The sequence below is a fragment of the Papio anubis genome, chromosome 2, assembly GCF_008728515.1.
Source record: "Papio anubis isolate 15944 chromosome 2, Panubis1.0, whole genome shotgun sequence".
Lineage (NCBI taxonomy): Eukaryota > Metazoa > Chordata > Mammalia > Primates > Cercopithecidae > Papio > Papio anubis.
In genome coordinates, this window is record NC_044977.1 from 33,209,803 (window position 1) to 33,235,299 (window position 25,497).

Genomic DNA, 25,497 nt, shown 5'->3' on the forward strand with positions numbered 1-25,497 from the left:
AAAACAATAAGCATCACCAGAGTGGGGAAAGATACCTGAAAAAAAAAACAAATTTTAAAATGCCAGAAGAAAAATTTAAGCATGATAAAACGAACGGCCTATCAAAATAAAATACTTACTTCTTTCATTTTACAACTAATAAAAGTTGGTACTGATAATTATAATAAAAGAGGTCTTAAGTCAATAACTTTTATATATTTGAATAACAGTGAACTCTAGGAATGCAGAAATTATGGCCTAAAGCAGAGAACTAAGACAGTCGTCAAAAGCTTTGTCATCAGTTACACAAATTCACAATTAGTAGAAAATAGCCCAGTCACAAGCTAACAATATGAACGTAAGGTGAAGGAAGGAAAGGGCAAAAGAGAGTTGGAGTTCTTTTTTAAGCACTCTAACACTCAAAATCACTACCAGGTACATATGTGCTTACTTGAAAATAAAAGTAGCTAAACTTTAGAGAACAAATGAGGTATGATATCACTTCTAACATATCTGTCACATAATGCTAAATGGTACTAATTATTGATTTTTTTCTATTGCTGATAAACAAATTAATAATTATTGATTTTAAACTATAATTTTTAAATTGCCAACATTAGCTTGCCACTGTTTAAGCAGCAATGCTAAGGACACTAGACTACACATTATACCAAATTAGAAAAAGACCCATAGTCCTCGAATGCCAGGATTTTACAATACATATATATGACTTTTAAAAAGTAATACATATACATGACTACTATTGCAGACCCTTTTAACCTACCTAAATAATTACAGGACTTTCCAGCTGACCCCCTTACTCCCAATAAGCCTAAAACAAGGACTCTAGTATTTTCCTTAAGTACTTTTTTTTAAAAAAAAAAAACATTGTCTACTATAATAAAAATGTCTAAATACAAGTATTTCTTAAGAGTTTGCCCTCAATCTTCCTTGCACTCTGTACTCTCTTAAGAACATTCACTTCTTAAACACGGTATCTAATCTCAGCATTTACAATTCAGCCAAAGAAAACAAGTCACATACAAGTTAGAAAATAACATTTAAGTTTTATGATGGTAATGATGAGATAGCAGCAGTGGTAATGATGGCATCAGCTAACACATACTGTGTGCTTACTATAAGCCAGATACTATTCTATGCTCTTTAAACATTATTTTCTTGAATCCTCACAATAACCCCATGAGGTACTCACTATTTATTCTTCATTTTACAGATGAGAAAACTAAGAGACAAAGGTTAACCAACCATGAAGGTCACACAGTTAGTAAGTAGCAGAGCCATAAGTACCATTTAAAAAGATACGGAATATAATAGAACTAAGAGTCTGAAACAAACTCTTACATTTATGGTCAGTTTATTTTCAACAAGGGTGCCAAGACAATTCAATAGGGAAAGAATAGTCTTTTCAAGAGATGGTGCTGGGACAACTGGATACTCATACGAAAAAGAATGAAGTTGGACTCCTACCTCAAACCATATTCAAAAATTAAATTGAATCATGGATTTAAATGTAAGAGCTAAAACTACAAAATGCTTAAAAGAAAACATAAGAGTAAATCTTCATGAGCCTTGGGTTAAACAACGGTTTCTTAGAAATGACACAAAAAGCATAAGCAACCAAAGAAAATAATAAATTGGAGTTAATCAAAATTAAGAATTTTTGTGCTTCGAAGGCACAATCAAGAAAATGAAGACAACCAATAGAATGGGAGAAAGTATCTGCAAATCCTTTATCTGATAAAGGACTTGAATCCACACTATATAAAGAATTTTTACAACTCAACAATTTTAAAAATCCGATTTAAAAATGCACATAGGACTTAAATACACGTTCCTCCAAGGAAGATACTATAGACAGCTAATAAACACATGAAAAGATGTTTAACGTAATTAGTCATTAGGGAAATGCCAATCAAACCCACAATGAGATACCACGTCAAACTGACTAGGATGGCTATAATCAAAAAGATGGACAACAACAAGCACTGACAAGAATATGGAAAAACTAGAATCCTCACATATTGTTCATGGAATGTAAAATGGTGTAGGCACTTTGGAAACAGCTGGCAATTCCTCAAGAAGTTAAACACACAGTTACCACATGACCCAGCAATTCAACTCGCATATTTACATCCAAGAGAACTAAAAACATATGTCCACATAAAAACTTGTACATAAAAGGTCACAGCAGCATTTTGAACAGACAAAAAGTAGAGACATCCTAAATGTCCACCAACTGATGAATGTATTAATAAATGTGGTATATCTACACAATGGAGTATTACTTCGCAATAATAAGCAATGATGTACTGATACATGCTACAACGTGAATGAATCTTGAAAGTGTTCTAAACACAGAATGCCCCCTATTGCTTGATATCATTGATATGATGTGTCCAGAATAAGTAAATCCACAGAGACATAGATTAGTGATCGCCAGCATCTAGAGGGAGCATAGAATGGAGAGTGACTGCTAATGGGTATAGGGTCCATGTAGACATGGACCCCTTCCTTACACCATATACAAAAATCAACTCAGGATGACTAAAGGCTTAACTGTAAAACCCAAAACTATAAAAACCCCAGAAGAAAATCTAAGCAATACCTTTCAGCACATACACACAGGCAAAGATTTCATGATGAAAATGTCAAAAGCAATTGCAACAAAAGCAAAACTTAACAAATAGGAGCTAATTAATCTAAAGAGCTTCTGCACAGCAAAAGAAACTATCACCAGAGCAAATGGACAACCTACAGAACTGGAGAAAAATTTTGCAATCTCTCCATCTGACAAAGGGCTAATATCCAGAGTCTACAAGGAACTTAAACAAATTTATAAGAAAAAAACAATCCCATTAAAAAGTGTGCAAAGGACATGAACACACACTTCTCAAAAGAAGGCATTTATGCAGCCAACAAACATATGAAAAAAAGTCAACATCACTGATTGTTAGAAAAATGCAAATCAAAACTGCAATAAGATACCATCTCATGCCAGTTAGAATGGTGATTATTAAAAAGTCAAGAAACAACAGATGCTGGCAAGACTGTGGAGAAACAGGAACAATTTTACACTGTTGGTGGAAATGCAAATTAGTTCAACCATTGTGGAAGACAGTGTGGCGATTCCTCAAAGACCTAGAACCAGAAATACCATTTGACCCAGCAATCACATTAATGGGTATATACCCAAAGGAAAATAAACCATTCAATTATAAAGATACATGCACATATACGTTCACTGCAGCACTATTCACAATAGCAAAGACATGGAATCAACCCAAATACCCATCATTGACAGACTGGATAAAGACATGTGGTATATATACACCATGGAATACTATGCAGCCATAAAAAGGAATGAGGTCATGTCCTTCGCAGGGACATGGATGGAGCTGGAAGCCATTATCCTTGGCAAACGAATGCAGGAACAGAAAACCAAACACCACAAGTTCTCACTTATAAGTGAGTGCTGAACGATGAGAACACAAGGACACAGGGAGGGGAACAACACACACTGGGGCCTGTCAGGCAGCAGATTGGTGAGGGGAGGAAGAGTATCAGGAAAAATAGTTAATGCACACTAGATTTAATACCTAGGTGATGGATTGATAGATGCAGCAAACCACTATGACACACATTTACCTATGAAACAAACCTGCCTATACCGCACGTGTACCTTGGAACTTGAAACAGAATTTTAAAATATTAAGAATATTAAAATTTAAAAAAATTTAAAAAGAGGCTTAGAGAAAGTATATAGCTCAAAGTTATACAAATAATAACAGGCAGAGCCAAGAGCTGACACTCCAGACCAGGTCTGACTGACTGTAAAGCACCTGCTGGAAAAGTTTGCCAGAATTGGGTTACCTCTCTTTGCTTCTGTCTTTCCCAAACTTTCTATAATGAACCTATGTTACTCTTAAAAATGGGGAAAATATTATTTCAGGTTACATTTAGAATATTTTACTTATTCAGAAGCTAAACTTCCAGATCAGAATGCAGACTGGCCACAACTTGATTATAGCTTTAGAAGACCCTAAGCAGAGACTCTAACTAAGCCATGTCCAAACTCATAACCCACAGAAATTGTGAAATGATAAATAGTCATTGTTTTAGGCCACTAAATCTGTGGTAATTTACTACCTGTGTATGGTAGGATGACACAGGTATAGTTAAGCTGCTATCCCATCTTTGCCCTTCTCTTGCCATTCAACTTCATGAAAAGGTACACTTTAGCACCTGTATTTACTAATCCTTAGTTCTACCTCCAAGTTTTATTAATTACAAAAACTCTGACCCCAATTTGCACTGAAAAGCGTTTTTTTTGTTTGTTTGTTTGTTTTGTTTTGTTTTGTTTTGAGTTGGAGTCTTGCTCTGTCGCCAGGCTGGAGTGCAGTGACATGATCTTAGCTCACTGCAACCTCCGACTCCCGGGTTCAAGCAATTCTCCTCCCTCAGCCTCCTGAGTAGCTGGGATTACAGACGTGCACCACCATGCCCAGCTAATTTTTGTATTTTTAGTAGAGACGGGGTTTTACCATGTTGGTCAGGCTGGTCTCGAACTCCTGATCTCGTGATTCACCTGCCTTGGCCTCCCAGAGTGCTGGGATTACAAGCGTGAGCCACCACACCCAGCAGAAAAGCATTCTCTTGAACACCACCAATAATAGTAACGATATTTTTCTTAACCAAGGATCAGATGTTTTGGTCTAAAAAAGGAATTTTGTGCCACTTACAGAAACCAGAGATCATAAGTGTGCTATAGTTTATTGTTAAAATGTGAGACTAGAGATATTCTGATGGTTTACAGTGTTAAGACATCAAATATTAAAATTAACACAGCCAAGAAAATCTATGCCTGTTTGTAGAAACTGAAATACTAATGGCCCTTTCCAGCTCTGCACACTCCCAATCCTAGAAGCCCTCTCCTCTCTTGGCTTCCAGGACACCCTTTCTCCTGCTTTTCTTCTTCTTCTTCTTCTTCTTTTTTTTTTTTTTTTTTTTTTTTTTTTTGAGACAGTCTCGCTCCGTCGCCCAGGCTGGAGTGCAGTGGTGCGATAGCTCAGTGCAATCTCCGCCTCCCAGGTTCCAGTGATTCTCCTTCCTCAGCCTCCTGAGTCACTGGGACGGCTACAGGCACCTGCCACCCCGCCCAGCTAATTTTTGTATTTTTAATAGAGACGGGGTTTCACCATGTTGGCTAGGATGGTCTCGATCTGTTGACCTTATGATCCACCCAGCTTGGCCTCCCAAAGTGCTGGGATTACAGGCATGAGCTACCACACCCGGCCTCTTCTATTCTTTTCTCCTTTTCTTCACCGGCTCTATTGTCCCCCTCCACACACACAATTTAATCAAGGATCTCCACCCAGTTCTATCTCAGTTCTCATCCCTCTTGTCTTTCCATTGGATACCCTCTCTTTCATTCAATACTTATTTGGGGGAGTGCAGCACACACCAGGCACTAGCTAGGCATTAGAGATACAAGTAAACTAAATAAACCAGGATATCAGTAAACAAGTCTAATATGGTGCCAGCTCTCATGGAGCTGCTTTCTTGATCACAAAGGGGCAGTTCACATCCTCCCTCAGTGACCTCACCTACTCCCTTGAGCAAAGCTATGAATGTATGGACACAAAAACACACTGTGAAAATGAGTTCCAAATCAATGATTCACACCTTTCCACAAAACATGAAACACAGTGGCTCGCATCTGTAATCCCAGCAACTCGGGAGGCTGAGGCAGGAGGATTGCTTGAGGTAGGAAGTTCAAGACCAGCCTGTGCAACATAGCAAGACCCTGTCTCTAAAAAAATTTTTTTTTAATTAGCCAGGAGTGGCGGTGAGTGCCTATAATTCCAGCTACTCAGGAGGCTGAGATGGGAGGACTGCTTGAGCCCAGGAGTTGGAGGCTGCAGTGAGTTAAGATGGCACTCCTGCACTCCAGCCTGGGTGATGGAGTGAGGCTCTGTCTCTTAAAATAAACAAATAAACAAAAACAAAACAAAACCACCAAATGCTCATTTCTAACTACCTATTGTACAAATCTGCCAAATATCACAAATACAGTATATCAAAATAAAACTCATCATCATACCCCAAATCTCTACTTGCTGATATATAACTGGTTAACTCGATAAATATGTTGAATTAAGCTGAATTTACAGAATTACAATCCTTCTAGTTGCTCCAATTTAAAACCTCAGCATCACCTCTGTTCCTTATCTCTTAGTGAATCAGATAACAGAATCTATTAACTTTTTCCCTAAAAATCTCTCCTGCCCGCTCTTCTCCATCTCTACTAAAAATATTTTTATTCAGGCTCTCGTTATTCTAATTAGTCTCCCTTTCACTCTTCACTCACTGACGTCACCACCCATCTATTAATTAAACTAATATTTTGAAAGCACCACCTAAGGGTGAGGCACCAGATACAACAAGAAAGCAGAATAGTCTATGCCCTTGCAGAGTTAAGAGTTTCTAAGAGGACTGCAATTAAACAAGTATTTACAACAAAAGGGCAGCATGGGAAGTAAATTCTGTCTGTCATGAAAGTACCCAACTAATTCTACGCAGTAAGAAAAAGCTGCCTCCTCTATACCCCCAAAAATGTTTGCACTGAGAGTTAAAATATGAATAAAAGTTAGAAATAGGGGAAAGAATATTCCAGGCAAGCGAAAATGCATTTACGAAGAGTTTGAGAAATTCAGTTCAATTAACAAAGATCTGAGAGGGTGAGAGGTTAAAGGAGGAGGAAAGGCAGAGAGCAGACTGTAGTCTTCTGAGCCACAGCAATCTGAACACTATCCTAAGACCATAGGAAACCACTGAAGAATTTTAAACGGGGTAGTTATGACTGGACTTAGTAAATCCACTCTGACTGGTAGGGAAAACTGATTAAAGAGAAACCAGAACTCTTTCCAAACACTGTTGAATCAATCCTACCTAAATACACGGAGAGAGAATAGATCTGAACCCTTTCCTTACCCCCTCTGGATTCGGATGGCTCCCCACTGTCAAGAGGAATCCAACCCAGCTTGGCATTCAGACCCTCTCCCCCATGTGGCCCGGCTGACCTTTCTTTCCAGTGTTCTCTCACATCTCCCGCAAATCCTAAAACCGAGTTCTCGCCTCACATACAGTTGCAACCATTCTTTTCCCTCTGCTTCGAACACCCGTCAGGCTCACTCTCTTCTTTACCGGGTCAACTTTCACGGACTCCTCAAAACTCATACAGGCGGAGCCTTCTGAGAAGCCCCTCTCTGACATCTATCGATTTAAATGACGCTCCCGGTCCCAAAGCATCCTGGATAGTTTGCCTCTCTCCTGCTACACGGAAAACTCCCCGAAAGCTACAATCGAGTACCCCCAATTTCCAGCTCTGTGCAAAAGCTCTCGAAGGCGGTGCGCACGCGCATACTCGAGGTGCTCTGACGCCACGCACAAACAACCAGACACGCACCCTGACAGGCACTTGCACTCTCAAAACACTGAGCCGCGGCTGCGCTTCCTGAAGTAAGGATTCCCCAACCGGGCTCCTGGATCCCAGGAAACAGAGAGATGCCACCACCGTTCTCCCCACCCTTTTGGTAGCCCTGGTCCCTAAGGCTTGTTGGGACTGCGAGCTGCAAGCCTCCGATCCATCTTCTCAACTTGCCTTGCCGTTTCCCGACTGCCGCCGCCACCGCAACTAAAACTTCACGGTCCGGAACCGCGGAGCGCGCCACAGGTTAACCCAGCCAGCGGCTTCCGGGCTGTTGCCTGGGTTACCAGAGCTCCGCCCCACGCCCTTGCGTATATCCGGCGAGCCAAGTGCGCAGGCTCCTCTCAAAGCCTAGCCCGGGTTCTGAGGCTAAAGGAGTAGTTCCTTTGCAAGGTTCGGGGCAAATTGTTAAAGACTAGGCATATAGCATTAACCGGTGCCTCGAGAATTCTCCAAAAGCAATATGTTGCTCGCCTCACCAGACTTCACGTATCACTTAGTTTGCTTTCACCTCTATTCATTTGTTTAAAAATCTTTAGTAGTGTAGTCCCAGCACTTTGGGAGACAGAAGCAGGATTGCTTAAGCCCAGGAGTTTGAGACAAGCATGGGCAAGATGGCGAGACCCCGTCTCTACGAAAAATTAAAAAATTAGCTGGGCGTGGGAGCATGCCTGTAGTTCCAGCTACTCAGGAGGCCGAGGTGTGAGGATCACTTGAGCCCAGGAGGTCAAAGCTGTAGTGAGCCGCAGTCGTACCACTGCACTCCAGCCTGGACGGCAAAGCAAGACCTTGTCTTAAAAAAAAAAAAAATGTTTATTACAACCTACAAATGTGCGGGAGAGCTAGGTTCTATGGGGGGCTAAAAGCAGACAAGGTGGGAAACTTACAGCATAGTAGCATACAGTTATCAATGACAAAAATTAAAATTATGATGAGTGTTAAGAAGGAAGACTCTAATCAAATACTTAACTTACTATTATACTAATATTTGAATTACTGAGGAAAGCTGAGACATGAGTAGGCCAGTGGGGAAGGGAAAAGCATTCCTGCAGAGGGAGCTGTATGTGCAAAGATGTGGAAAATGCAAGGGACAGGAAGACGTCCCGTGTGTCTGAAGTTTAGAGAACAGTGGGAACTTGCTGTGAAGGGGAGGCTGCCCTGATACTGGATCCAGGACAGTCAGAGCTGTGTGGACCACGTTAAGAACTTTACAAAGCAGTTCATTTAAAAACAGTTTATTTGCTCTGGTAAGACAATTTCCTTTAGCCCCTAGCTTTCTGCTGTTAAAATACACCCATGTGTGGATCTGCAAATAAGTGCCCAACACCTTCTAGAGGAAAGGCACTGCCTTTAATAGTTTTCACTCTGATTGAGGAAGTTTGATGTAGATATATTCAATAATCAATCAACATAATCATCCACTTGCTTGCATCCTCAACTCCCCGCCCCTCTCTCAATTGCTGTAATCACTTGGCAAAATACCAATATTAGCCATCCCTGCTCTACACTTACTAAGTGCTTGCACCCATGCAGCTGAATTTGAAAAAAAACACCCAACCATGCTGACTTTAACTTCATGATTACTAATGTTGAGTAGGACCTTAAAGATGCTTGAACATTTCATTACAGGTCCCTGTTCACTGATTTTCCTGGATGATAGTTTTATACCTTCATTCATACCCAATGTGTCTTCTCCTAGTCTCATTCTCATACAATGACCTTGCTTCCTACTTCATTGATAACACCGATTTATTCAAAAGAGAATTTCCCTAAGCTCCCATCCTATTTTAATCCTTCTATCACTCTTTACCCACAGACCTGCCTTCAGAAGCTTGGCAGAAGAAACATGAAGAAAGCTAATCAAAATACATAATAATCAAATTGCTCAGAACAAATGATAAAAGAATCTTAAAAGCATCCAAGGAAAAAAATACATGTCATATACAGAAGAACAAAACTCAGGATTACATCAGTTTCTCATTAGAATCAAAGCAAGCAAGAAGACAGAATAACAGTTCAAACACATTCAAAGAAAAAACTGTCAACCTAGAATCCTTATACTATTCCTTTTTTTTTTTTTTTTTTTTTTTAAGGCAAAGTCTCACTCTGTCACCAGGCTGGAGTGCAGTGGCGCGATCTCAGCTCACTGCAACCTCCACCTCGTAGGTTCAAGCAATTCTCCTGCAGGTAAATGGGACTACAGGCACACGCCACCACACTCAGCTAATTTTTGTATTTTTAATAGCAAAGGGATTTCTCCATGTTGGTCAGGCTGGTCTCGAACTCCTGACCTCGGGTGATCTGCCTGCCTTGGCCTCCCAAAGTGCTGGGATTACAGGTATGAGTCACCGCGCCTGACCCTGATACTATTCCTGATACCACTTAAAGGTAGACTATGATAAATGAAACATGTATACTATAAACCCTGAAGCCACCACTAAATAATAAAAGTTATTGTTAAAAGTTTACAAAAGTCGAGAAGGGCACCCAAGATGGCCAAATAGGAACAGCTCCAGCCTCCAACTCCCAGCATGAGTGACACAGAAGATGGGTGACTGCTGCATTTTCAACTGAGGTACCGGGTTCATCTCACTGGGGCATGTCGGACAGTCAATGCTGGTCACTGGGTGCAGCCCAACCAGCGAGAGCTGAAGCAGGGTGAGGCATTGCCTCACCTGGGAAGTGCAAGGGGGAAGGGAATTCCTTTTCCTGGCCAAGGGAAACTGAGACAAACAACACCTGGAAAATCGGGTAACTCCCACCCTAATACTGCACTTCAACAAGGGTCTTAGCAAATGGCATACCAGGAGATTATATCCCACACCTGGCCTAGAGGGTCCCATGCCCACAGAGCCTCCCTCATTGCTAGCACAGCAGTCTGAGACCTAACTGCAAGGTGGCAGTGAGGCTGAGGGAGGGGCACCCACCATTGCTGAGGCTTAAGTAGGTAAACAAAGCCACCAGGAAGCTCAAATTGGGTGGAGCCCACCGCACCTCAAGGAGGCCTGCCTGCCTCTGTAGACTCTACCTCTGGGGACAGGGCATAGCTAAACAAAAAGCAGCAGAAACCTCTGCAGATGTGAATGTCCCTGTCTGATAGCTTTGAAGAGAGCAGTGGTTGTCCCAGCATGGAGGCTGAGATCTGAGAACGGACAGACTGCCTGCTGAAGTGGGTCCCTGACCCCTGAGTAGCCTAACTGGGAGACATCCCCCACTAAGTGCAGACTGACACCTCACACCTCACACGGCTGGGTACACTCCTGAGATGAAGCTTCCAGAGCAAGAATCAGACAGCAAACAGGGTCTGGAGTGGACCTCAAGCAAACTCCAACAGACCTACAGCTGAGGGTCCTGACTGTTAGAAGGAAAACTAACAAACAGAAAGGACACCCACACCAAAACCCCATCAGTACGTCACCATCATCAAAGACCAAAGGCAGATAAAACCACAAAGATGGGGAAAAAGCAGTGCAGAAAAGCTGGAAATTCAAAAAATCAGAGCACATCTCCCCCTGCAAAGGAATGCAGCTCATCACCTGCAATGGAACAAAGCTGGACAGAGAATGACTTTGGACGAGTCGAGAGAAGAATGTTTCAGTTGATCAAACTTCTCAGAGCTAAAGGAGGAACTACATACCCAGCGCAAAGAAACTAAAACCTTGAAAAAAGAATGGAAGAATGGATAACTAGAATAATCAATACCAGAGAAGACCATAAGCAGCGGACAGAGATGAAAACCATGGCCCACGAAATACATGACAAATGCACAAGCTTCAGTAACTGACTCGATCAACTGGAAGAAAGAGTATCAGTGATTGAAGATCAAATGAATAAGAAATAGGCGAGAAGAGAAGTGTAAGAAAAAAAGAGCAAAAGAAATTAACAAAGCCTCCAAAAATATGAGATTATGTGAAAAAGACCAACTCCCGTCTGATTGGTAACTGAAAGTGACAGGGAAAATGGAGACCAAGTTGGAAAACATTCCTCAGGATATCATCCAGGAGAACTTCTAACCTAGTAAGGCAGGCCAACATTCAAATTCCAGGAAATACAGAGAATGCCATAAATATACTCCTCGGGAAGAACAACTCCAGACACTTAATTGTCTCAGATTCACTAAAGTGGAAATGAAGGAAAAATGTTAAGGGCAGCCAGAGAGAAAGGTCGGGTTACCCACAAGGGAAGCCACATCAGATTAAGAGCAGATGTCTCAGCAGAAACTCTACAAGCCAGAAGAGTGGGGGCCAATATTCAACATTCTTAAAAAGAAAAGGAATTTTCAACCAGAATTTCATATCAGCCAAACTAAGTTTCATAATAGAAGTGGAAGGAGCCAAATCCTTTACAGACAAGCAAATGCTTAGAGATTTTTTCACCACTGGGCCTGCCCTATAAGAGATCCTGAAGGAAGCACTAAACATAGAAAGGAACAACGGGTACCAGACATTGCAAAAACATGCCAAAATGTAAAGACCATTGATGCTAGGAAGAAACTGCATCAACTAACAAGCAAAACAACCAGCTAATATCATAATGACAGGATCAAGTTCACACATAACAATATTAACCTTAAATGTAAATGGACTAAATGCTCCAATTAAAAGACACAGACTCGCAAATTGGATAAAGAGTCAAGACTCATCAGTTTGCTGTATTCAGGAGACCCATCTCACATGCAGAGACGCACACAGGCTCAAAATAAAGGGATTGAGGAAGATCTACCAAGCAAATGGGAAACAAAAAAAAGCAGGGGTTGCAATCCTAGTCTCTGATAAAACAGACTTTAAACCATAAAAGATCAAAAGAGACAAAGAAGGCCATTACATAATGGTAAAAGGATCAATTCATCAGGAAGAGCTAACTATCCTAAATATATATGCGTCCAATACAGAAGCACCCACATTCATAAAACAAGTCCTTAGAGACTTACAAAGAGACTTAGACTCCCATACAATAATAATGGGAGACTTTAACACCCCACTGTCAACATTAGACAGGTCAATGAGACAGAAAGTTAACAAAGATATCCAGGAATTGAACTCAGCCCTGCACCACGCAGATCTAATAGTCATCTACAGAACTCTCCTTTAAATCAACAGAATACATTCTTCTCAGCACCACATAGCACATATTCCAAAATTGACCACATGGTTGGAGGTAAAGCACTCCCCAGCAAATATAAAAGAACAGAAATTATAACAAACTGTCTCTCAGACCACAGTGCAATCAAACTAGAACTCAGGACTAAAACTCCAATCAAAACATCAACTTCCTTGGAAACTGAACAACCTGCTCCCAATGAATGACTACTGGGTATAAAGAAATGAAAGCAGAAATAAAGATGTTCTTTGAAACCAATGAGAACAAAGATTACATATACCAGAATCTCTGGAAACATTTAAGCAGTGTGTAGAGGAGATTTATAGCACTACATGCCCACAAGAGAAAGCAGGGAAAGATCTAAAATTCCAGCACCCCTAACATCACAATTAAAAAGAACTAGAGAAGCAAAGAGCAAACACATTCAAAAGGTAGCAGAAGGCAAGGAATAGCTAAGATCAAAGAGCAGGGCAGAAAGGAGATAGGGGTACAAAAAGCCTCCAAAAAATCAATGAATCCAGGAGTTGGTTTCTTGAAAAGATCAACAAAATTGACAGACCGCTAGCAAGACTAATAAAGAAGAAAAGAGAGAAGAATCAAATAGACGCAATAAAAAGTGATAAAGGGGATATCACCACTGACCCCACAGAAATACAAACTACTGGCCGGGTGTGGTGGCTCAAGCCTGTAATCCCAGCACTTTGGGAGGCCAAGATGGGCAGATCACGAGGTCAGGAGATCGAAGCCATCCTGGCTAACCCGGTGAAACCCTGTCTCTACTAAAAAAAATACAAAAAACTAGCCAGGCGAGGTGGCACGTGTCTGTAGTCCCAGCTACTCGGGAGGCTGAAGCAGGAGAATGGCATGAACTCGGGAGGCGGAGCTTGCAGTGAGCTGAGATCCAGCCACTGCACTCCAGCCTGGGTGACAGAGTGAGACTCCATCTCAAAAAAAAAAAAAAGAAAGAAATACAAACTACCATCAAAGAATACTATAAACACCTCTATGGAAATAAACTAGAAAACCTAGAAGAAATGGATAAATTCCGGGACACTTACACTCTCCCAAGACTAAACAAGGAAGAAGTTGAATCCTTGAATAGACCAATAGTAGGCTCTGAAATTGAGGCAATAATTAATACCCTACCAACCAAAAAAAGTCCAGGACCAGATGGATTCACAGCCAAATTCGACCAGAGGTACAAGGAGGAGCTGGTACCATTCCTTCCGAAACTATTCCAATCAATAGAAAAAGAGGGAATCCTCCCTAACTCATTTTATGAGGCCAACATCATCCTGATACCAAAGCCTGGCAGAGACACAACAAAAAAAGAGAATTTTAGACCAATATCCCTGATGAACATCCATGCAAAAATTCTCAATAAAATACTGGCAAACCAAATCCAGCAGCACATCAAAAAGCTTATCCACCATGATCAAGTGGGCTTCATCCCTGGGATGCAAGGCTGGTTCAACATACACAAATCAATAAATGTAATCCAGCATATAAACAGAACCAAAGACAAAAACCACATGATTATCTCAATAGATGCAGAAAAGGCCTTTGACAAAATTCAACAGCCCTTCATGCTGAAAACTCTCAATAAATTCGGTATTGATGGAACGTATCTCAAAATAATAAGAGCTATTTGTGACAAACCCACAGCCAATAGCATACTGAATGGGCAAAAACTGGAAGCATTCCCTTTGAAAACTGGCACAAGACAGGGATGCCCTGTCTCACCACTCCTATTCAACATAGTGTTGGAAGTTCTGGCTATGGCAATCAGGCAAGAGAAAGGGTATTCAGTTAGGAAAAGAAGAAGTCAAATTGTCCCTGTTTGCAGATGACATGATTGTATATTTAGAAAACCCCATCGTCTCAGTCCAAAATCTCCTTAAGCTGATAAGCAACTTCAGCAAAGTCTCAGGATACAAAATCAATGTGCAAAAATCACAAGCATTCTTATACACCAGTAACAGACAAACAGAGAGCCAAGTCATGAATGAACTCCCATTCGCAATAGCTTCAAAGAGAATAAAATACCTAGGAATCCAACTTACAAGGGATGTAAAGTACCTCTTCAAGGAGAACTAAAAACCACTGCTCAGTGAAATAAAAGAGGACACAAACAAATGGAAGAACATATCATGCTTACGGATAGGAAGAATCAATATCGTGAAAATGGCCATACTGCCCAAGGTAATTTATAGATTCAATGCCATCTGCATTGAGCTACCAATGACTCTCTTCACAGAACTGGAAAAAACTGCTTTAAAGTTCATATGGAACCAAAAAAGACCCCGCATTACCAAGACAATCCTAAGCCAAAAGAACAAAGCTGGAGGCATCACACTACCTGACTTCAAACTATACTACAAGGCTACAGTAACCAAAACAGCATGGTACTGGTACCAAAACAGAGATATAGACCAATGGAACAGAGCAGAGCCGTCAGAAATAATACCACACATCCACAGCCATCTGATTTTCGACAAACCTGAGAGAAACAAGAAATGGGGAAAGGATTCCCTATTTAATAAATGGTGCTGGGAAAATGGCTAGCCATAAGTGAAAGCTGAAACTGGATCCTTTCCTTACTCCTTATATGAAAATTAATTCAAGATGGATTAGAGACTTAAATGTTAGACCTAATACCATAAAAACCCTAGAAGAAAACCTAGGTAATACCATTCAGGACACAGGCATGGGCAAGGACTTCATGTCTAAAACACCAAAAGCAATGGAAACAAAAGCCAAAATTGACAAATGGGATCTAATTAAACTAAAGAGCTTCTGCACAGCAAAAGAAACTACCATCAGAGTGAACAGGCAACCTACAGAATAGGAGAAAATTTTTGCAATCTACTCATCTGAAAAAGGGCTAATATCCAGAACCTACAAAGAACTCAAACAAATTTACAAGAAAAAAACAAACGACCCCATCAAAAAGTGGGCAAAGGATATGAACAGACACTTCTCAAAAGAAGACATTCATACAGCCAACAGACACATGAAAAATGATCATCATCACTCGCCATCAGAGAAATGCAAATCAAAACCACAATGAGATACCATCTCACACCAGTTAGAATGGCAATCATTAAAAAGTCAGGAAACAACAGGTGCTGGAGAGGATGTGGAGAAATAGCAACACTTTTACACTGTTAGTGGGACTGTAAACTAGTTCAACCTTTGTGGAAAACAGTGTGGCAATTCCTCAAGGATCTAGAACTAGAAATACCATTTGACCCAGCCATCCTATTACTGGGTATATACCCAAAGATTATAAATCATGCTGCTATAAAGACAACTGCACATGTATGTTTATTGCGGCACTATTCACAATAGCAAAGACTTGGAATCAACCCAAATGTCCATCAGTGACAGACTGGATTAAGAGAATGTGGCACATATACACCATGGAATACTATGCGGCCATAAAAAAGGATGAGTTTGTGTCCTTTGTAGGGACATGGATGCAGCTGGAAACCATCTTTCTCAGCAAACTATCACAAGAACAGAAAACCAAACACTGCATGTTCTCACTCATAGGTGGGAATTGAACAGTGAGATCACTTGGACACGGGAAGGGGAACATCACACACCAGGGCCTATTGTGGGGTGGGGGGAGGGGGAGGGATAGCATTAGGAGATATACCTAATGTAAATGACGAGTAAATGGGTGCAGCACACCAACATGGTACATGTATACATATGTAACAAACCTGCACGTTGTGCACATGTACCCTAGCACTTAAAGTATAATAAAAAATAAAAATAAAAAGAACTAAAAAAAAAAGTTTACAAAAGTCATGTAAAGGATAATGAAACAAATACTTGATTAATCTAAAAGTGTTAACAAGAAAAAACAAAGAGAAAAAAGAAATAGGAAAGAAATGGTAAGATGATAGACTCATATCATGAACCATATTAAATGTAAATTGTCTAAACACACTGAATAAAAAGCAGAGATTGTCAGATGTCAGAGATTGTTTTAAAATCTTGAATTTTTAAAATTGCTGCTTTTAAGAAGAAAAACACATTAAATATAAAGACACAAATAAGTTAAAAATCCAAGGATGGAAAAAAGATGTATCATGCTAGCACTAGTGAAAATAAAGCTGGAGTGATTTTGTCAATATTAAACAAAGTAGAGTTCAAAGCAGAGAATATTAAGAGAGATAAAGAAGATCACTTAATAATAATAATAGAACCATTTAATCAAAAGGGCATAGCAATCCTAAACATTTTTGAATCTAATAAGAGGACTTCAAAATACATGAAGCAGAAACTAATAGTACTGCAATATGAAATTGAGAGATCCACAATTATAGCCAAATATTTCAATGCCCCCTTTCTGAACAATTTATATTGCAAGTAAGCAGAAAATCAACAAAGTTATAAGAGACTTGAACAACACTATCAACCATCTTGACCTGATTGACATTTATTAAACACTCCAATAATTGACAGAATACACATGGTTCTTAAGCATATACAGAAGGTTTAGAAGATGGACAATAATCTGGACCATAAACAAATGTCAATAAATTCAAAGGTATTCAAGTCATGCAAGATACATTCTCTGACCACAACGTAATTAAATTAGAAATCAATAACAGAATGATTTTTGGAAGATCCCTCAAAACTTGGGGAATAAAATACACTTCTAAACAAGCCATTGCTATGGTCTGAATGTGTTACCACAAAATTTATATGTGACAATTTGCCAATGTGATGGTATTAAAAAGTGGGGCTTTCAGGAGGTAATTAGATCATGAAGGCTCTGCTCATTGTGAATGGGATTCATGTCCTTAAAAAAGAGTCCTTTAGGAAGCCTGTTTGGCCCTTTTGCCCATTTTGCCCTTCTGCTATGTGAAGACACAGCATTCACCCCTTCCACCATATGAGGACACAGCAACCAAACACTAAACTTGCTAGTGCCTTGATCTTGGATTCCCCAGGCTCCAGAACCATAAGAAACAAATTTCTGTTGTTTATAAATTACCCAGTTAAAGGTATTTCATTATGGTAACCCAAATGGACTAAAACAGAAATTGGTACTGAGAAGTGAGGTGCTGCTGTAACAATCACCTAAAAATGTGGAAACAGCTTTGGAACAGGATAATGGAAAAAGGCTGGACTATAAAGGGATGTGACGGTGTGGGCTCAGAAGGAGAGGAGAGCTATAAAAAAAAGGCCTCAGTCTTAAGTGGGCATGATCAAAGTGTTGGCAGTGAACGAAATTCTGATGAGGTCTCAGGTGGAAACAAGGAACAAAATATTGGAAACTGGACAATACGCCAACTTGGTTTTTAAGTAGTAAGAACTTGGTTAAATTGTGTTTGTCTCCTAATGTTTTGTGAAAGAAGGAATCCAATATCCAGTCTTAGTAGAAACCTCTCAGATAACTAGAAATAGCTAGGAACTTCCTCGACCTGATTAAGTACATCTCCAAAAGACCTATATCTAATGCAATGCATGATTGTGAAAGACTGGATGCTTTCCTCCTTAGATCAGAAAAAGACAAGGATATCTAGTCTCACCACATCTATTCAACATTGTACTGGAGTTTCTAGTCAGTACCATCAGACGGGAAAAATAAATAAAGAGCATTCAGCTTGCATAGGAAAAATGTCTTTATTCCCAGTGGAGTGAATGTCTATGTAAAAAACTCAATAAAATCTGTAAAAAGAGGCCAGGCATGGTGGCTCACACCTGTAATCCCAGCATTTTCAGAGGTTGAGGCAGGAGGACTGCTTGAGGCCAGGAGTTTGAGACTAGACTGAGCAACATAGCAAGACCTCGTCTCAAAAAAAAAAAAAAGAATATATAAAAAGAAAAATGCCATTAGAATTAATACGTGAATTTAGCAAAGTTGCAGGATACAAGATCAACATACAAATATTGAATGTAGGCCAGGCACAGTGGCTTATGCCTGTAATCCCAGCACTTTGGTAGGCTGAGACAGGCAGATCACTTGAGGTCAGGAGTTCGAGCCCAGCCTGGCCAACATGGTGAAACCCTATCTCTATTGAAAATACAAAAATAAGCCAGGCGTGGTGGTGTGTGCCTGTAGTTCCAGCTACTTGGGAGGCTGAGACAGAAGAATTGTTCGTACCTGGGAGGCAGAGTTTGCAGTGAGCCAAGATTGCGCCACTGCACTCCAGCCTGGGCGGCAGAGCGAGACCCTGTCTCAAAAAAATATATGTATATATTGAGTGTAATTCCACATATTAACAGTGAACTATTAGAAATAGAAAATCTTAAATGCATTTTATGACATCGAAAAATTAATTATTTAGATATAAATCTAACAAAAGATATGAAAGCTCTGTACATTAAAAACCACAACGTATTGCTGAGAGATATTTTAAAAGACCTAAATATGTAGAGACGTATCTCGTTCATGGGTTGGAAGACTCCATATTGTTAGATGTCACTTACTTCAAACTGATTTCATATATTCAAATAATTCCAATCAAAACCCCAAAAGGTTTTTTGTAGAAATAATAAGTTGATTCTGAAACTCATATGAAAATGCAAAGGGCCTAGAACAGACGAACAATTCTGAAAAAGAGCAAAATTATGTTACTACAACTACCTAATTTCAACACTTACTATAAAGCTACAGTAATCAAATTAGCATAATATTAGTAGAAAAATACACAAACATATCAGTGAAACAAGATACAGTCCAGAAATAAACTCATGCATACATGGACAATTGATTCTCCTCAAAGCTGCAGACATAATACAGTGGAGAAAGGACAGACCATTCAATAAATATTTCTGAAATAATTGTATGTACATATGCAAAATATCCTACACCATATGCAAAAAATTAACTAAAAACATGTCATTGACCTGAATGTAAAATCTAAAACCATAAACTCCTAGAAGAAAATATTGGAGAAAATCTGTGGGTTAGGTAAAGATTTTAGACATGATGCCAAAAGTACAATCCATAAAATAATAAATCCATAAATTGGATTTACTAAAAATTAAAAACTTCTCTTTAAATCACCTGCTAAGTGATCAAAAAAGCCACAGACTGGGAGAAAATCTTTGCAAAGTATATATCTGGTTAAAAGATATATCAGAAATGTGTTTTAAACTCTCAAAACTCAACAATAAGCAAACAAGCCAGTTTTTTAAAAGTGGGCAAAAGGTTTGGGCAAGCACCTCACTAAAGAAGATATGCAGATGTCAAATAAGCATCTGAAAATGTGCTCAACATCATTAGTCATTAGAGAAATACAACTTAACACCACCGTGAGATACCACTACACTCCTATTGGCAAGGCTAAAAATTAAAAGACTGACCATACCAAGTGTCACTGAGGATGAGGAGGATGTGGAGCTCTCATACATTGCTGGTGGGAATGTAAAATGGTTCACAACTTGGGAAAATAATTTGGCAGTTTCTTATACAGTTAAAGCACACTACTGTGTGAACCAGTCATTCCACTTCTGGATCTTTACTAAAGAGAGAAAAAAAATAGGTTCTTAGAAAGTGTTATGCACGAACGTCTATAGCAGCTTTACTTGTAATAGTGAAACACTAGGGTAAGAAAGCAAATATCCATCAACAGATAAATGAAAAAAATTAGAATAGATTGTTGTATATCCATACAATAGAATACTACAGAGTAACAAAAACTAATAAACTATGGATACACGCAACAACATGGATGAATCTTAAAATAACTATGCTTAGTGAAAGAAGTCACATTTTCAGAGTACATACTGTGTCATTATATTTGCATAAAACTCCAGAAAATGAAAATTAATGCAGACTGATGGCAGGTGAGCAGTTCCTTGGGAATGGGAAGGGAGCAGGGAGGGGCAGGAAAGATAGACTTAAAAGAGTGAGAAAATTGAGCCGGGCGCGGTGGCTCAAGCCTGTAATCCCAGCACTTTGGGAGGCCAAGACGGGCGGATCACGAGGTCAGGAGATCAAGACCATCCTGGCTACCACGGTGAAACCCTGTCTCTACTAAAAAATATAAAAAATTAGCCGGGCGAGGTGGCGGGCGACTGTAGTCCCAGCTACTCGGTAGGCTGAGGCAGGAGAATGGCATAAACCCGGAAGGCGGAGCTTGCAGTGAGCTGAGATCAGGCCACAGCACTCCAGCCTGGGTGACAGAGCGAGACTCCGTCTCAAAAAAAAAAAAAAAAAAAGAGTGAGAAAACTTTGGAGGGTGAAGGATATTTATTTTGTTGACGGTGGTGATGGTTCCACAGCTGTCTGTGTGTATATAACATAGGTGACTTGCGTGTGACTTTGTGGGGGTGTGTGTGTGTCAAAACTTATTAATTGGTATGCTTTAAGTATATAAAGTTGGATATCAGTTATAGCTCTAGAAAGCTATTTATTTGACTTTTTCTTGTTGCTCCAAATATGATCCAAATATGCTCCTGAAACAATAAGATGTCCTGCTACTAGGTAATCCACATCCGGATTCCCCACACCCTTAATCAGAGCATTCCTGAAAGTTGCCCTTTATTTCACTATAAACCTTTCCCACTCCCTTGCCTGTCTTTGAGTCTCTACCAAATGCTAAATCCCTTACTATGTATATCAAGCTCTGAATAAATGGCCTTCGTTTATTCTCATTTGAGTGATCTTCATTTATTTTCACTGTGTGTGTGTGTGTGTGTGTGTGTGTGTGTGTGTATGTGTAGTTTTACTATATTGTTGGGTTTTCTTTAATATTGGGAAAATCCATCTTGAGTACCACTATAAGGTAAGATGCCTAAACTGGGATATCAGTCACAAATCTCTGGTCGATTCTGGGGGGAAAAAAATAGGAAAGCTGACAGTCATGACCAAGTCCTGACCATTCTAGGCTAACTGCTGCAGAGGTTTGTCCAACTGTCCTTTGATTGTCCTTTGAATGTTCAGTCTCTCAGCCCTTTCTCTCTCTCTCTCTCTCTCTTTTTTTTTTTTTTTTTTGGTGGAGTTTCACTCTGTTGCCAAGGCTGGAGTGCAATGGCATGATCTCTGCTCACTGCAACCTCTGCCTCCTGGGTTCAAGCATTTCTTCTGCCTCCCAAGGAGCTGGGACTACAGGCATGCACCACTATGCCAGTCTAATTTTTGTATTTTTAGTAGAGACAGGGTTTCACCATCTTGGTCAGGCTGGTCTTAAATGACTGACCTCAGGTGATCCGCCTGCCTTGGCCTCCCAAAGTGCTGGAATTACAGGCATGAGCCACCGCACCCAGCCTCAGCCCTTTCTTTTGGTCATTCTCTCACTTCCAAGAGCTTGACCAATTCAGAGAAGGCTAAATATCCATCCACATCTTTACCACTTGGGGATTCTCCAGTTATCTCTATAGTCAACCATATTGCAAGATCTTCTTGACCTTTTCGTTGTGTCATCATCATGACCACCTGATGAAAGAGCAGCTGCACAGAAACATACAGAACTCCAGATAGAATGCAAAGAACATACATCATAATGACTATTGACATAAATAACAAGACGCTTCAGAAACAGGAACCCCAGTTGCCTAACCCAGGCCAAGAGAGTAAGTCCTGAAGGCCATGAAGATCAATCTTAGAGGGCCAATTAGCTTTGTTCAGATGTTGTTTAGCCTGTCTTGCCTTGTCTGTTTCACATAGCAAGAAGTATATATAAAAATGGCACAGACACCACCATGACTAGCAAACAAGTAATCAAGAACAATGAAATTGTCCATCACTGCTCATGCCAATGAATTGACATTGGTCTGTATTTCCTCCAGGGCTGAGGTGGTGTTACTAATAACTTCGGCCAGAGTTAATGATAAGTTTCTCACAGTCTCTTTCTATTTGTATGATTTGCAACATTGAGAAAACAGCTCTGATTGTTCCTTTAAAAAATGAGTCAGTAATTCCTTCAGTTAGAGTACTTGAATAATCAAGGTGGCCTCCTTTTGGAGTTTGCATCTGAGTCAAAATTTTCATCCTAGGTGGTTTATAGAATTAGAGTATCTGTATACAGACAAGTCTTGGAATACTATTATTAAAGAGCATGAAGTGTTAGTCTGAGGTAAAGAGGACCATGTGTCCTGGCTGCAAAGGAAGTAATAGCCTTAAAGACACATGGAAATGCAAAAAAAAGATGTTCATGACATGAAGTCAGACCCAAGGCCTTACATTTGCTGGGTTACATATTTGGATATCTATTGGTCTTTTTCAGGTGACAGGTATTTGGCTCATCAACCTTCAAAGTTGTTGAATTCAAATTTAGAATTACCTGGGATCTGACAAACAGATTTTAATACTTCATTATTTTTCTGGGAGAAAAGAAACTAGCAAGGTCACAGGTTAATTTTTGCAGTAGGTGCAAGTGAAACTGCCATTGGCTATAAGTCCCTGTGGTCTCATTTGATGAGACTGGAATCACCCACACGTTTTTATCTTGGGGGTCCAATGATAGATGATATATCCAACAGTCAGTAAGATTGATGGCAGTGGCTACTGTTTCAGATAATCTGAGAATTGTGTTAGAATAAGTATGTTCTGATCTGACAACAAAGAGGATACCAAAAGAAAAAAGGGACCGTTATGGTAGAAAATGGCCAGTGGTCTACAGTTAACGAGAAGAATGATTATTAATAAGCAGGTCAAAAACAAAAGAGGAATCAGACAGGGGTCTTGGTCCAATGTGTTAGGTAGAAACTGTCCATTAAGAGGACATCTGCTTGTTTGAAAGGCCTTGGATCAAATGTCTATTTCCAAAGATAGGCTGCTTTTAAAGATCTCTGAGAATTCTCAGCATGAGGTGCCCTATGGACTAGTCTTCCAGAAGTGTGGAATTCTGGCTTGTTTCTTTAGTGGTGAAACATAAAGTTGAGGATTGGCCTGCTGGAGTTTCACTGCTGTATTTGTTGTTAACGGTACCTGATAAGGTTCCTTCCATTGAGGTTCAAGAGCAGTTTTTTATCCCATGTCTATTTCAACAGATGAAATTTCCTGATGGATGCTCCTGAAGGGCCAATGTAAGAAGATGTAGCAAGGTGGCCTAAATTTGTTGGTGATAGGACTGGGTATAGTACATGGGTCCCTTGCAATATTTTCCCATATCTGGATGCAGCATGGAAGAATCTAGTATCAGGATGAAATTTCTAAACGCATGGGTTTTCCTGGTAGCAGTTCATAATCAATATGACCCCAAGATAGTGGATTATATGGCTGGAAGAGCTCAGGTGACTACCTTTAGCAGGGAAGTGCAAGGATTTATGAAAGTTTTGTTAATTTGAATTTAAGGATGCCATTGGTTCTTTCAACCTTTACAGAAGTTTGTGGGTGGTAAAGGCAGTATAGTTTTTGAGAAGGGGTAACACCTTATTATGTTCTTTTATAATGGTTCCTACAAATTGTATGCCTCAGTCAGTTGACATAAAAGTTTGTATACCCCAGTTGGAAACAAAATCAAGCAGCTTTTTAGAGACTGAAAGGACTGGAGATTTTCAGCAAGGAAATTTTTCAACCCATTCTGAAAATAGACAAGTCCCATCTGAAAGTGTTCAAAGGGTCTTTGAGGCCTTGGTTCTTGGCCATGCCTCACCTTTATAATTTTTCCAGGATTACGTTCACAAGTAACACATGACCCCAAAACAATCTCAGCTGCCTTTTTAAAGTTTTCTCACCAATATTGATTTGAGATAGTAATCAATTTGTCTTTACCATAGTGAGTAGTTTCATGGAGAAATTCAGCTAATACTCATTTGAAATCACTTGGGGCCACCAAATGGTCATCTTGAGTTCCAAGGATTATCGGAGGTATGATTCATCAACAAATAACATGAGGTCAGAATTTTTTTTTTTTTGAGATGGATTTTCACTCTTATTGCCCAGGCTGGAGTGCAAGGTCCCAGTCTCAGCTCAGTGCAACCTCCACCTCCTGGGTTCAAGCAATTCTTCTGCCTCAGCCTCCTGAGTAGCTAGGATTACAGGCGCCTGCCATCACGCCTGGCTAATTTTTTTTTTTTTTTTTTGTACTTTTAGTAGAGACAGAGTTTCACCACATTGGCCAGTTTGGTCTTGAACTCCTGACCTCAGGTGATCCACCTCCCTCAGCTTCCCAAAGTGCTGGAATTACAGGTGTGAGCCACCACCCCCGGCCAAGGTCAGGATTTTCAATGAGAGCTACTAATACATCTGAGCAAAGTATTTAAAGTTCTCTAACTAATGTAAGATATTCATGAGGTTCCCCTTCTTTTGGTAAGTTCAGGAGGATGGCAGGATTCAGTGTGCTGTAGCAGTGAATACTAACGTGAGATGGGGAGTGCAGTTGGAACTCTTAGGAAGTTAATTGTGCCTCAATGGGTGGTAAAGTCTGTACTGCATGAGGAAACATCAGGTCAAGCAGGAAACCTAGAACTAATTTAGCAGATTTGACCAGTTTTGTAGTGGCAGTAATGTCCTAAGACAATCTTGGATTTGCAACTGGATTGAGGGCGAGGCTATAGTAAGTGATGGGTTTTCAATAATTCCTATGAAGTTGAATTAAAATGCTGAGGTTTGTCCAGAACACTCATGCACAAATAGACAAAAGTTTTAGTTGGGGATGCCTACACAAGGAGGCTATTGAAGAGCTGTCTTCAGATTATGGGAGGTTTTTTCAATACTTGGACTCCCAGAAGAGAGGGACTCTTACTGAGGACTTAACCATTTCATAAAGAGGTGTCACAATCTCAGGAAAATTTGGCACCCATTAACAAGAATATCCCATTAGACCTAGAAATCATTTCAACTGTAGTTTTCTGGGGGTCTAGGATAAGTCTGGAGAGTACTCAGCCTGTGAGGAGAGAATGTTCTTCTCCCGCCCTAAATGAGCTATGTTTTGGCAAAACTCTGTATTTTAAAACTTTATATCCCTTTTCTGCTAAAGCTGAGAGCAAGTAGGTGGAAT

General features: G+C 39.9%; 1 protein-coding gene across 5 annotated transcripts in view; it reads right to left on the reverse strand.

The window, feature by feature from the left end:
* SPICE1 (spindle and centriole associated protein 1) overlaps positions 1-19,059 on the reverse strand; it is a 75,570-nt gene extending 56,511 nt beyond the window's left edge. For 2 of the 5 annotated variants that reach the window (XM_009199995.3, XM_009199992.3), the window contains exon 1: positions 7,661-7,785. The gene's annotated coding sequence lies outside the window, so the exon portion shown is untranslated. The other 3 variants (XM_017955147.3, XM_009199994.4, XM_009199993.4) reach the window with 3 other exon arrangements.
* Between the last annotated feature and the right edge of the window lie 6,438 nt (positions 19,060-25,497).